This window comes from Adiantum capillus-veneris, chromosome 24 (genome assembly GCF_014529385.1).
Source record: "Adiantum capillus-veneris isolate H3 chromosome 24, ASM1452938v2, whole genome shotgun sequence".
NCBI lineage: Eukaryota > Viridiplantae > Streptophyta > Polypodiopsida > Polypodiales > Pteridaceae > Adiantum > Adiantum capillus-veneris.
The window spans coordinates 121,477,442-121,493,025 of NC_140954.1; positions in this window are offsets into that span (position 1 = coordinate 121,477,442).

Genomic DNA, 15,584 nt, shown 5'->3' on the forward strand with positions numbered 1-15,584 from the left:
GCTAAAGAGAGGTCCAATGAGCTTCTAGTTCAATTCAACAAATAACTAGATATTTTCAAGCTCTCTCTCTCAAAGGGGTAAGGAGGACACTTGTCTAAAGACTACCCATGTGCTTGAAATGCATGGTGCATGTGATTGGCTAGGGGGAGATGGGTCCTATGAGATTCATGCTTGAGCAAAGCGGAGGGCATGCCCAAAGCAAGCCAGGGGTATGCTGGGGGGTATACACCTCTCACACACTCATTTGTTTTCATTCATTCTCACTTGTTCAAAGTAGAGGAACTCCATCTCTTCTCCAAGCTTGTTGAGAAGTTGAGTGCCTACACCAACACTTTTGGCTATGGAATGCAAATCCAACCAAGAGCCATGCTTCAATGCTTAAGATTCCCATCTTCTCCATCTTCATTACTATGCTAATATGTATGCTAGCAAAAAGAGTGATGATAAGTGAGGAACTATTTCTTTCTCCTATGGAATGTTTCTTCTTCCTCTTCCCTACCCTCATTCCCCGCTAGCTCTCTCCACCTTCGAAGGTGTTTTAGGCCTTGGGACCGAGGCTTGGGATAGTTAATGCTTTCTACAAAGTTTATGTTATGCTCGTGATGCATGAAGCTTTCCATCTTCATTGCATCACCTAGGTCACAAAGAGCAGAAAGATTGTATTGTACCAAGTCTCTTTTGATATGAGAAACTATAATAAAAATTCCTATTGTGGGGGGGGACCGGCTCCGCATAAATCCGTTCCTCAACAGTTGTCATGTTCTCTAAACTCTCTCTCTCTCTCTCTCTCTCTCTCTCTCTCTCTCTCTCTCTCTCTCTCTCTCGCAAAAGTATTGTTCATGCCAAGTTAACTAAGTATCATGTTTATGTTGCTACCATCAATTAAGTTCACCCACTATGCTCACAAAGTAATCTCACAAAAGTGCTTTATCTAATTTTCGAATTCCGTTACTCTCAAAGTTCATAGGCCATTATCATTACATGCATCATGAATACAATATCCCTTCCCAAACAGCATGCATGAGTGCATGCACGATGCATAGATAACCTGACTAGTATCAGGCTTTAGGCTATCTCCATAACCTTATCATTGGCTCTGATACCAGGTGAGAGATACCCCTTCTCGAGGGTCTATGCACAAAATATACAATTTACACCTTTATACAATTCTCAATATACATCAAATTTGTGAAAGCGTTTGCATAAGGGAGGATTTCTTAGCATCCGACCAAGCATGGAGTTTAGGCCATGAGCCGGATTGCATCCAGAGGCACCTAGCAACTAGTACTACCCCTGAATGGGTATTATGAATGAAAACGTACTTAAGAAAAATATAACATTGTGGAGGGTGAATATATGTGTAAATGTAATGACAAAAATCTGGGTATACCATAACATTAAAAGAATATGACAAAATACCTAGGAGAGCATTGGACCCTGTGTAGGGATTGACCGGTCCACCCATCCACTTCCGCTCAACTACGAACAGAGAGCATTTCACTTCACCGAAAGCGAACCAGAAAACCTCCAACCTACCTGAGCTAGTCATAAGCTGAGGCTGCTTAGCCTCCCTCCATGAACCCGACCTCTAAAAGGATCCTAAGTACTAGTAGGTGGTGACACCAGTCGCCAAAACCATAAACCATAATCCAATCACATCACACGGGTGAGACACAATCAATCTTGCATAACCACTTTAGAACATAACATGGCTGCAAAAATTTTCGCAGCATAACCATATCCAAACAAAAAAACCAAGGGCCACACCTGCTTCCACCACAAAATCACAACCATAATCCATGAGGGATCTCAATCCTTAACTATAAATCATATCCACACGAACCAACTCCCACACACTTGGAGTTTGACATATCCACTGTAGTCAATCAAAGTCCACACACATGACTCTCAAGACATGAGCTTTTCATGCATACAATAAGTCCCATCAGCAAAAAATAAACTTGATTAAAAAATCCAATTTTGACAACAACTAACCATGCAAAGTTGATGCATCATATTTGCACTTCACCTCTCTAGCATATTGGTTAGTTTTGACCTAGAAAGGTGAAAATCAATCATACCCATGCACATGAGGCATCCATATCAACCCATAAGGTTCCATACATCATATGATATTATTCCATTACCATAAAGATGATGCAAAACAGCTTCAACCTTTAGGTCAACCATAAACCATAACTTCACACATATGCAAAAAACAACTTTTTGCCATTTTTGGGAGCATACATCTGAAAGTGTTTGACCTCAAACCAATGCATCAAACTCAGCTCCATAATATAGACCAACACCCTATCACATCACTTTACCTATATGATACTCACACAAGAAACGGTAACCCAAAAAGAAAGCCACTTTAATCATATATGCCTATGTGGTTCAGGTTAATTGATCATATACCCTCACATAAATTTATAGACATCTAATAACTGAAACCAACTCATCAAAATAAACCATAAATCATACATAAGGGGCTCCGTTAACTCACGACATCATATGGTACTCCCCCTTAGTATCACCCCTACACGCGTAGGTAATACGAGTTATGGAATAATTAATAACTCGCATGCCCGAGGTGATAACGGAGACCTAAATACATTTATCATCAATTTTAGTCAATATTTTCAATTGGTTAAGTGGGTTTGCCAATCCTGTGAATCTTTATGGTGGTTCTTCAAGAAGCCTGGGGTCCAAAATTTTGACTATGTAGTGGGTAGCGAGCTGTTTTTTTACCATATCTCTTAGCTCGTGTGTGATTTTCACATGGAATCAAAGAGAGAAAATTTTTTACATGATGTGTTTTATCTCTGGTTTAAAGGGTTCGGGATGATTCATAACCGTTTGTGAGTTATGACCAAAACAATGTTCCTACCGCTTCTATGACGCGAAACAAAAAAGCGCTTTTTATGCACGCACGCGATCATAAACTCATCGTGTGCATAAATCACCTTGTTAAACATGATAAAGTAATTATGGGGCAACTTCATACGTACTTGGAAAATCCATATATGCACTCGTATATGAAAAAACGATCATCGAGAGGGTGACTACTCAAAAAACGACATAGAAGAGAGAGAGATGATGATGGCTATGGAGTTTAAAGCTCCTAACCATGCTTTAAAATTGATTAGGCACTGTCAAAAGGCTCCTTGATTTTTCACAAGAGAGCGATGATGAGAGATACATAGAGGTATTCACCACGAGAGCTTTCGGAGAGCACGTACACCGTGAAACGGAGAGAAGATAGTAAGCAAGTAGAGAGAGAGAGTATCCTTCTTCTTCTTCTTCTTCCCATATACAAGAGAAAAGAGCTTATGGAGATGGGTGATGAAGAGCTTGCACCACTCTGTATAATAGCTAAGTATTGCCTTGCGGTAGTAGATGCAACAGACGACACTAAAAACTAAGGATTACAGGTGAATTTATAGGCACTAGGCCAAGCTACAGTGACTTCCAGGCAGAAAACTAGCGCTAGTTTTTGAGCCAGGACTAGCCGCAAGCTTCTGGGAACTTTGCTAAAAACATGCCTTTGCTTTTGGTGGTCAACTCTCCCACTTGCCATCCAATTTTTATAGTAAAATTGATCAATTGAACAGTATGCGGCCAACTAATGGAACCTCGGCTAGACTATGCCGCACCATGATGTTCCGATGTAATTATGACTTTCCCGTACTGCCCCGACGTATTTACGGTACTCCTTTTTATAAAATAATTCCCGTAAAAATCTGGTTTAGTCCTTTTTTTTTTCCCCGGATGATCATTTTTATAGTCGACGGAGACTAAAACTAATATTTTTATGTTTAGGTCATCCTAAAAAGCAATTGCTTTTCAGAAACACCGAAAAGGAGGAAAAGATAAAAATATTGTAAAAAGAAAAAATTTCTAAAATTGAACTACGGGTTCCCCTTATCCACTCAAATAAGAAAGCGGACTCGCTTTTCACTAAAAAGCACTAAAAGTCATGAAAAGATAAAAATAGCGTGAAAAGCACTCGAAAAGCAGATTTTTCAAAATTGAACCATAGCTTCCTGAGAACATGTAGGCTAAGGATCCGACCTTACTTTTTGTAAAAAAAGAACCTAAAAGCATGAAAAAGATAAACATAGCGGATTTTGTCAAATCTGAATTAGACATTCGTCTGACCTATTGGAACATGAAAACGACCTTTCTTTTCACTTTAGAACCTTACAATACTATCAAGCAAGTATGCTAAACCGAAATTTGATTAATATTGAAAGCTGTTTTTCTTATTTTTAAAAGAGACCAAAAAATTTGGGATCTTACAGCCTCTTACACTTGAAAAATTTGAAGTGTCCTCACCTCAACATGAATAACAAATGAGTCTAAAACCTTCTATAGATATAGGCTAAATTGACTATTTTATTTCTCAATTATGATCCTGTCTTGGAGAGATTTTGGTTGCCACAGTATTAAATAATGTTGGAGCATTAGCAAGCCAAAAGGCACCGAAAGTTTTTCATTTTCTCCTTCATCTGCAATAGCTGCATGGACACGAACATTTGATGGGTTTCCTCCACCTCGATCATTCTGAGTCATATTGGCTCGGGTTCCTCCTTGAGGCTGGTGATTTCCTCTTGAACGAGCTGGTCTATTGGATTGTCCATTTCTTGTAAAGATTGGATTCCTAGGTCTGAAATTCCCTTAGTTTTGTAGTAGTCTCTAGTTTGTATTAGGTCCAAACTATGAATATCTAAGGTTCCTATTAGTATCCGTACTTCGAGCATCATTCTGTCTTGCAAGTTCATAATTCTTTGGATCATTAAATGGACAATCCCAAGACACATGGTCAAGGTCGAAACAATTGAAGCAAAGGTGATCTCTTATTGCCCTCCTATGTAATATGGCTTCTCATGTTTGAGAATATGAAGATGTAGACTCATCCTCTGGTCGAGGTCTTTTATTACCATTTTCTATTTTGAGCTCAATTGGTTTACTCACATCAAGAACATCTGCAAAATTTGTAAGGCGTAAGCTCTGAAGTCTAGTCTTTAAAGGATTATGGAGGCCTGACACGAATCGTGCCACTTTGACTTCCCGAGTCATCCTGAACTGGAGCATATTTGACAAGGGTCAAGATCTCTGGCTCCCTGAGTATAATCAAGAAACTCATTCATATGATCTAAATGATATACTTTGTTCTGATAATTCTTCTTTAATTGAGTCTTGAGATTCCAAGTTGCTGCATTAGGGTTGACATTATTCTTAGTACAATGGTCTTCCCACCAATGCTTGACCGTCTTTTCAAGTTTAAACTTAGCAATGATAGCCTTGTTCTCTGCGGATGAATGAGCTAAATCAAAGTAATCATCCATGCACTCAATCCAATCCTCAAGAACCTTGTCTACATCTTTCCCTTCTCTGCTAATGTATCCAGGTTGTGGCTTTTGAAGCATAGCATCGATGTCACGATCAATGATAGTCAGGTGAGGTGCAATAGGGACATTGGCATTCGCAGGCACTCCATTTCCTCTAGAAGGCATGATCTATGACTGCATCATGTCAAATCCAAAACCTTATTAACAATGTATTACATTAATCTTCCCGCACTATAAGTCAAAAAGGATGGCTGGAAGGGAAAATTTTTAACCATAATTTTCTAAGGAATGGGTAGTCATTTACACCCGATTGACGAGACGTTAGACGTCACCCCAAATACTTCCAATCAAGAAGACAAGTCAAGTAGGTACCACCAACCAATATCACTTATAGATGCATCATGAATACAATATCCCTTCCCAAACAGCATGCATGAATGCGTGCACGATTCATAACTAATCCGACTAGTATCAGGCTTTAGGCTATCCCCATAACCTTAAGCATTGGCTCTGATACCAAGTGAGAGACACCCCTCCCAAGGGGTCTATGCACAAAATATAAAATTTACACCTTTATACAATTTTCAATATACATCAGAGTTGCATAAGTGTTTGCATAAGGGAGGAGTTCTCAGCGCTCGACCAAGCATGGAGTTTAGGCCATGAGCCGGATTGCATCCAAAGTCACCTAGCAACGGCTACCCATGAATGGGTATTATGAATGAAAGCGTACTCAAGAAAAATATAACATTGTGGAGGGTGAATATATGTGTACACCACATTGTGGGAAGAGATAGAAAGAGAATAGTGGAGGGTGAAATAGAGTGCACAGAGACATGAGAGAATTACAACAGAGAATCTTTAAATACCCCATCTTAATGAAACATGCAACCATATATTAATGTAATGACTAAACTTTGTGTATTTCATAACATCAAAAGAGTGTGACAGAATAACTAGCAGAGCACCAAACCTTGTGTAGGGACAGAGAGCATTTCACTTTGCCGGGAGAGAGCCAAAAAACCTCCAACCTACCTGAGCCAAGACATAAGCTGAGGCCTCTTTTCCTTCCTCCATGAACCCAAGCTCTGAAATGATCCCAAGTACCAATAGGTGGTAGGGTATCAACACCAACCATACTAGTTTAGGCTCCACGCCTCTTTGATGCGCAGTACCAGGTGTTTAGGCAAAGCCAAGGAAAAATCCCCGATGTGTTAGCCTTGTAGGTCATTCAACCCCCGATGCACTAACTGTGTAGATGAGCCTAACAAAAAGAAGAAGACCTAGGCAACACCCCCGATCGAGCAAAGTCCCAGGTCAAGGACCCTTTTATCTAAGTCTAAGCGATGTAGGTGCTCCTAGTCTTGTAGCAATGCTGCCATGAGAAACATAACACGTGAGTCCAATCACAATAGCACTTTCCATATGCACTACTATGAATCAAATGGACTCAACCTAATCCCAATTTGGCACTTATGACAACTATTGTGATAGCTAGCTTTGGAGTGATTTCAAAATTGTGGCACTTCCAATGGCTTTTCAATCAATGTATAGTATTTTTCACCTATGTATCATTTTCACTTTTGAAGTTTGACCGATCAAAAATCAGGTTAACTCCCCGAGTCTAGTCACTTAAGTAATTTTGGCTATTTTACCCAATTTTTGAACCTTTTTTATTTAAGGAAAGTGGATTTGGAAATTATGGGACTTGGGACCATGTTAGTACATTCTAGAGATAAAAATGCGGCAAGTGGCATCAACCACGATAGCTACCACTAGTATCAGTTTCTTGGCTAGTCACCTCTTGTGGGTTCCTTACCTCTGGCGTTTCCCAATGACACCCTGTATCACTCTAAATGACCACTTTTTGACCTCTATCCAAAATTTTAAGTCCAACTTAGCCAATTACTACATAACCTGCTCTAACACAGAGCTGATGACTCAAATAATAACCAGAATTTCTAGATATATTCCCTTAGAGTATATGCAAGTGCACAAACAAGAGCTCCTCAATTCACACACCCCATTCTCAAGTTATGCACACTTCTTTCTTCTTTAGTCACTTTACTGTCAAAAGTTGTAATATGGCATCCAAAAGCAACTTTGGCTAGTCTAAGAAACACCAAAACTTAATTTTAACCTAGCTACTACTCCTACATCTAACCTAAGCAACAAAGTAACAAAATATAAAACAAAATGGAGTAAAAAGAAGTGATAGTGGAGTGGATGATGATTTTTTTTTTCATCTAGTCCCAACTCACCACAAGCTTCTACCAAACACTATTTACAACAAGACTCAAAGCACGGACTCAATGCACAATTCAATAAAACCAACAACTAAGGTCGTCCTAACCGATAAGGTAACCAAAAGAGAACGCACGACTCTTTGCTCTACCCTAGAAATCAACAAGCATCTTTGATGCTCCTACTGAAGAATAAATGTAATGAACTATAACACTTGGGCATTGGGTAAAGAAGGACCTCAACACAACCTCCTCCACTAGTGTAAATCCTACGTTAAACAACGGTGCCAATGTTGGCGGATCACCGTAATCGAACAAAGTAGCCTAGTGAGAACTTAAACCAATATAAATATGTCAATTCAAGGACGTAGCCGACCTGACTAATGCATAGAAACTTTGTCCGATTGCGAATCATCACAATCGGATGAAGTAGCCTAGTGAGAACTCAAACCAACATAAATATGTCAATCTAAGGATGTAGCCGACGAGATTAATGCATGGAAAATCCAAATGCAATGCCCCAAGGGCAATGCACTGAGGAGAAAGGTGTCACTCTCAAGCCAAGAAGCAACTAAGGGAAAAATGCCTAAGTCTCCCATGCGGTCTATCTTTCACTCTAATGGTCATAAAGGTGTCTTTAAATGACATGAAACTTGAGATGGATCTTTAGGCTATAGGCAATAGGGTTCCAACAACAAAAGCTACACAAGTCACCATCGGGTAGCTGAGAAACCTCAATTGTGTCCACCTCTTACCTTCACCAAAAATGAGGAATGAGGGGTCGTTTGGTTCATCCTAAGGCCTACTTACCTCTATCCATGCTTAGTTTTACTTAAAACTCAAAGCAAGTAAATAAACACACTAGGTATCTAGAGCTAAAACTGCTCATTACGTCGCGCACGCGCGCACCCACACACACACACTTTGTTACTTGCTTTTGAATTTTCAGCATATTAGAAAATACTTTACTAAACCCTAATGTTGTCACCCTGGGTAGATAGCTACACTCTAGAACCTACAACTTTTTAAAGATACACTAAGTTTAAATCTACCATGCGATGGAACCCTTATAGGCTAATGACTGCCACTTAAGCAATAACTGGTAACAAGTAAAAAACGTGGGTCTCTCTACTGAGCCTCACCTACCCTGCCATGAGGCGCTATGGTAAATTTTCTCCACTGAGCCGGACCACTACTGAGGCGACTGCATATTGTCGTTTCCCCAGAAGGAGCATGCTATACTTAGTACTTGGGAGGATTCTGCACGAATCAGGAGTAATGGTGGTATCCCCTCCTCTATTTAAAGAGGTGAGGGTGCTTTTTTCCCCTTACTTAGCTTTGGGTGTGTTTTTACTTGAGAGTTAGGACTGTGTGTTGGTTTTTGTTACTCACTGCTACACCAAACATGGAGGTTGTAGCTCAACCAACCCAGGTTTGTCACTATTTACTGAACTTAGTTTTCTTTCTTGTTTAAATTGCAAACATAACCAGGCTATGGTATCTTGATCACCTTCACTGAATGCTTGATGAAGCCCACCGAATGGGTTTGCTTTACATGATAGTACATAAGGATGAATGATTGAAAAAAAAAAGCTCTGACCCCTCTACTGAATTTTGGTTTTTTTAGTAAAAGTTGCATTTTCCGCTTAAAGCGAAGTCCGAAGTTTTTATGTTCTTCAAACAATTTTTGGCTATGGGTGAAAATATCTCGAAATGTACTATGGGCACCCTCCATTGCGATGGAGGGGGGGAGTATATGTCAATAGGCACTCGAGGTGTGTATGTCCATGCTAAGGTTGGTCTATTGGCCATCGTGCGCTTAAATACTATGCAATCCTTAGCTTGATGACCATACCTCCCACATGCATTGCAATTCCCATTGAATTTCTCATGAATTTAATGCATTTCTGGCTAGTCGTGGGATAAAACACCAATGTATAGTGTCTTATACACCTCAACAAAATGGTGTTGCTAAGAGGAAAAACAGGTCACTGACGGAAATGGCACGATATATGGTCAAAAGTCAAGCTTTTTTGCATTATTTTTGGCTTGAGGCCATCATGTGTGCCACTTATGTACTGAACAAGTGTCCTACGAAAGCTTTGTAGTCTATTACTCCATATGAAGCATGGCATGATAGAAAGCCTTCTATTGAGCACATCCGTGTTTTTGTCTGTTTGGCGTATGCTTTGGTGCCACAAACGCAGTGTAGAAAATTGGATCATAAGGCTGTCAAATGTATTTTTGTTGGTTATAGTGCTGAAAGCAAAGGTTACAGGTTATATCATCCGCAAACAAAGAGTATTCTGGTTTCACGGGATGTAGTGTTTGTGGTAGATTTTGTTCAACCCTTGCTGTCATGTACTAGAGACAGTAATGTAAGATCACAAGACATTTATGACACTTTGTTGCCTATTTTCAGTGGTGGAAATACGAATGTAATTTCCAATGAGGCAAATGTACAACCTATGGGGGTTTCTGAAAATGTTACAGATCAGCCTATTACTGATGCAGATGTACATGATGTACTTGATGAGGAAAGAGCTGAAAATGAGCAGGCTAGAGGTATGCCAAAATGGTTGGTGCACACTTTGCGTGACAGTAAATTGGATGCACCTTTGTCTAGTCGTACTCGTTCAGGCTCTCGCCATGCATCTTATGCATCAGATTGTTATGCTTTGGTTGTGTCTAGCTTACATGATGTTGAGGAGCCTCTGTCTTTTGATGAAGCACAGAATTCAAAAAATTGGATGTTGCCATACAATCAAAATATGATGCACTTATAGAAAATGACACATGGACTTTATGTGATTTGCCTCCTAGCAAAAAGGCCATTGGTACAAAGTGGGTTTACAAGTTGAAATGCAAGCCAGATGGTGAGATCGATCGCCATAAGGCTTGACTTGTTGCAAAGGGTTATGCACAACAAAAAGGCATAGATTATGAAGAGACTTTTTCTCCCACTTGTCGTATGACTACTGTGCGTTTTCTATGTGCATCATTTTGGTTGGAATGTACACATCAATCATACATTGTTACTGCTTTCTTGAATGGTGACATATTTGAGGAAGTTTATGTAACGCAGCCTCCGGTTTTGTCATAAAAGGACAAGAGGACAAAGTGTGCAGATGTAAGAAGGCTTTGTATGGGCTGAAGCAATCTCCTCGTGCTTGGTATGAGAAAGCTGACACTCATTTGGTTAAACAAGGCTTTCGTAACAGTCCAACAAAAAGAACATTGTATGTAAAGCGTGAGGGTGATGTACTTCTCATTGTGGTTCTTTATGTCGATGATTTGTTGATCACTGGACCAAATGAGAGACATATTGTTGAATTTAAGGCTGATTTGAATGCTACTTTCAAGATGAAAGATTTGCGGTTGTTGCATCATTACTTGGGTATACAGTTTAAGCAGTGTGATGGTGTTATTGCCTTGTGTCAGAAAAGTTACATAGAGACATTGCTATGTAAGTTTGGACTTGAGGACTGCAAACCTATTGCCCACTCCCATGGAAACAAGTTTAAAGTTGAGTCTACATGATGCTGGTGATCCTGCTGATGTCACTCTTCACCAAACTGCTGTTGGCTGCCTCATTTATGTATGCAACACGAGGCCAGATATTCAGTTTGCAGTCTCACAGGTCAGTAGATTTATGCATAGCCCAGGGTCTAAGCATTGGCAGGCTGTCAAGAGGATTTTCCGCTACCTTAGTGACACTTTACATCTTGGCTTGTTTCATCCCAAGGGGGGGATCATTGCCGCCAGACTTACATGCTTTTTCGGACTCAGATTGGGCTGCTTGTTTTGACACGTAAGTGTCCACAAGTGGTTTTTGTTTCATGCTTGGCAGTTCATGTATATCATGGTTGAGCAAGAAGCAACCTACTGTGGCCACTTCGAGTTGTGAGGCTAAGTACATGGCATTATTCACAGGTACGGTTGAGTGTGTATGGCTCAGACACCTTATGGCTGATTTGGGTGTTGGACAGGACACTGCCAACACTATCTACGCTGACAGTCAGAGCGCATTGGCAGTTGCGAGGAACCCAATTTTTCATGCGCGCACAAAGCACATTGAGGTGAATTACCACTTTGTCAGGGAGAGGCTCTCAGCAGGAGAGATCAACTTGGCTTATGTGCCAACACAGGACAACCTTGCAGATCTTTTCACAAAGGCATTGTCTCGTGAGAAGCTTGAAGCTTTCCGCAAAGCTTTGGGCTTACTCCCCTTTGTGGATTGATCATGTCCTCAGGGCATGTCTCTTCCCTTTACTCATGTGCCAGCTCTCGTTCACCGCATCACTCTAGGGGTCATTTGTTACCATATACATGTGGTAGTGATGTGTGTGAACACACTAGGACCGCCGGGGCATTTTTTCCCTCTTTAGGAGTTTTTTTCCCCCGAGCATAGTATATACGCCCATCACTCTACGACTATCTATCTTTCCATTGCACACTAAGTAATAAACTCTCTATTGTGTGCCTTGAGCTTCCTTCGTCTTCTCCAAGCTGTGTGCGTTTCTCTGCAACCCTAATTCCAACAGTAAGCAAAAGTCGAATAAAAGAAAAACCGATAAAATCACACACCGCAAAGCGCATCAAACTAGCAGAAGAATAGCTGAAGACGACCAACTCAAAGCCATTTGAGGGGCAGACAAATTTTAAAATTTTGCATGCTAGAAATTGGCAAGTGCAAGTAATTGCACTAAAAATTAAGCTTTCAGTTGGACGAACAGGGGCACAAACCACATTGGATTGTACGTTAAGCTATTCAGAGCCCATATTTTCATCATTTTAAAGGCCCAAATCAATTCTGAAACTTTCTAGAAAAAGTGTTTTGGCTAAACTAGTTTAATCAAAACTGAAGCAGGAGAAATTTTGCTAATCAATACTAGAATATCTGCTAGGAGACAGTTTTTACAGAACAAGTCGACATGGACTCAAGTCAAGCCGAGGATTCAAGTACAACAAAGCGTTCTAGTAGTAGTGGGAACACATGCACAATTGCAACATAGCAAACTTTACAGATATATGGCTACAATGGAGATAAAGTCTTATATGCAGATTTAGAAGGCCATAGATACTTGATGAGCAACAAAGCAGCATAGAAGCCAAGATCCTATTGATCAAAGTAAAGCCAAATTTAGATAACTCCCAGATGTTCGCAAACTTTAGTGGAGCCAGGTATCGCAAGCTCAAAGATGAAGTGCATATAGAAGTTCAGAAAGTCAATTCAAGTGGTTATCCAAAAATCTGCACAAGCCATCAAAACATACAGTTGGTACAGTAGTTTTCTATTACCCTAGGTGCCTCGTCAAGTTGCAAGGGTCGTAAGGTACTCTCCCAGGATCGAACTTGAAGTGGTTCATCAGGTGATTCTTGAACACTGGGAGGTGTGGATTCTTTTTTAGCTTCATGGAGGTCCACTACTATAGATGGAGGCTGTGTAGAAGCTTTTACCTCTATGGATGTATTACATGAGGAGCTAGAAGCTTCATGGAACTCCCCCCTTCCTGAGCTAGGTGGAATAAATTGGTTTTTCCTTGGAGCCCAAACTAGCTCTGGACTAGGTGTGTAGCATTCTGTGATCTTTCCCTTCCCATGGTCTGCCATTGGCTTTATGTTAACCCTCACGGCTCACGGACACCCCATCACCTACGACGGACGTGTATTATGTATTTGGTAGAGTCAGGTACCGGGCTTGTAGGACCAATAGGAAAAGGGTAAGAGTGATCGCCGATGAGAGGCGCACTCTAACTGGGTCCACATTCAAGGGATTAGTTGGCTAAGCATGGGCGCCCAAGTGTGAATGGGGTGAGCTCATATAAAAGCCAACTAAACCTAAAATTCACTCATTCTCTCATTTGTGCAATGGAAGAGTGCTCTTGCTCCATCTTCTTCTTCTTCACCTCCTTGTGTGCGTGTGTATGTGTGTGTGTGTGTGTGTGTGTGTGTGTGTGTGTGTGTGTGTGTGTGAGAGAGAGAGAGAGAGAGAGAGAGAGAGAGAGAGAGAGAGAGAGAGAGAGAGAGAGAGAGAGTGTGATCGAGCATTGCTACAAAGGCATGGCAGCGGCGAAGCGGTTGAGCGCGGCACGACTGCAGCTTCTTCTTCATCACGGCGAGGAATCCACCACGAAGGCGAGCGCAGAGCGGTGAGTGACACACCCTTTGCTCTCTTGAGCTTGCTAGATTAGTCTTGTTGTGTGCTTGGAGCCATTTGTGGCTCGCACATGGTGTATCGGCAAGTCCCTTGCTTCGACAGTGCGGCAAGGAGCGCACATTTTTGGCGCCGTTGCCGGGGAATCGCCCTGCACTAAGCCCAAGAGGCACTTTGTGCTTCTCCTACGAGTTGTTTGTAGTAGGAAAGAAGAGGAAGAGGAAGAGGAATGAGTTGTTTTTCTGTAAGTTGTTAATTTCTGTGTTGTCTGCAAGTTCTGTGATTTCTGCATAATGTTGTGTTTTCTGTTTGCACACAGTCTTTGCACAATTAGTAGTCGTTAGCTTGTTTGCAGTGAATGAATAAGTAGGAAGGCAGTTAGCAATTTCTGTTTGCACACAGTCTGTACACAGTTTTCTGTCAAGGTTTGGCTGCACACAGTCCTTGCACAGTAAGGTAGTGAGAGAGGAAGTAGGTGGACAGTTAGCTCACTGTCAGTAAGCAGTTAACAGATTAGTCAGTGGTTAGCAGCACTGTTAGCAAGTAGATAAGGTAGTGAGCTGTCGACTGGGAGGTTAGGTAGGTGACAGTGTGTGTGGCCAAAAAAGGGTCACCTAAACCGCGCGCGGCCATTAAAAAAAAAAAACAATTTTTTTTTTTGATCGGGATCGGGATCATTTCCCCAAGCCCAAGCCCAAGCCTCAGTCCTATGATATATACTAGACTCACTCTTATATATATACCCTACCCCCTCAAGAGGGAATGAGAGCATGTGGGGCAAGTCCTCCACTCTCCTCCCTTCTCTTCCCACTTGCACCCTTAGACTTTCTAATTTGGGCCTAGTTCCGTACTAGAAATTGACGGTTTTAGGGATTCCGAGGGCATAAAGTGACCAAACGGAGGGCTGTAAAGCACGGAATGTCCCTCTGACCGAGACGCTCGTTTTGAGCTATCATACGTGCTATTCTATAGCTGGGTCAGAAAAAAAGGACCAAAAAATCAATAAATAAATAAATAAATAAATAAGAAAAGACTTGGGTTGCAAAACACCCAAAATTACTAGGTGAGCAGCCTTCACGGGCCCTCACTGACACTTCTAGGGGATCCAAGTCATATGAACCTACGCTCTGGACGAGTGTTAGAGCACGAGAATATTGGTAGTGCCTCCATTTACGCGGGAACCCATTATTCCTCCACCCTAGGTTCTGGACCTTCGGCCGGGACTCAAGGTAGCGCGACCCAAGATCCTCATATCACGTCTAGTGATTCTTCCTCTGACTACGAAGTCATGGAGGGGTATCCTACACCAAACCCTGATAGTTCAAGTCAAGACATGCATGCCATGGGTCCACGGCCCGGGTCCAGCGTGTTTAGCCGCTTAAAAGAGACCCTTAGTAGAGCTACTTGCTCCGAACATGCGGTTAATGAAATAAATGAAGGGAGTGGGGAAGTAAATTCGTCATTCATGCCTAAAATGGACCCTATGCTTCTTGAGAGTGTGCATGTGAATGTTCCATCCACTGCACCTCCTGATCCTTTAGGACTATCTCCCTCTGAGGTTTTATTACCCGATGGTAGGAGTCTTGCCGAAGTACAAGAGATCGAACGCTATATGCAAGCAACAAGGGAGAGGGAAATTGAGAACCTACGAAGGCTAGAACAAAGTCGAGCCCTGAAAGCAAAGGCTCCTATGACAACAATCATGCCAGCTGTGCAACCGAGTGCTCCCAAGGTAGTAGTCATGGAGGGGCAAGCTATGGGGAGCAATAATGCTTCCACTTCAAGGGAAACCTCCAGTACGCCAGGCCTAGATGGGATATTCCTAAACAA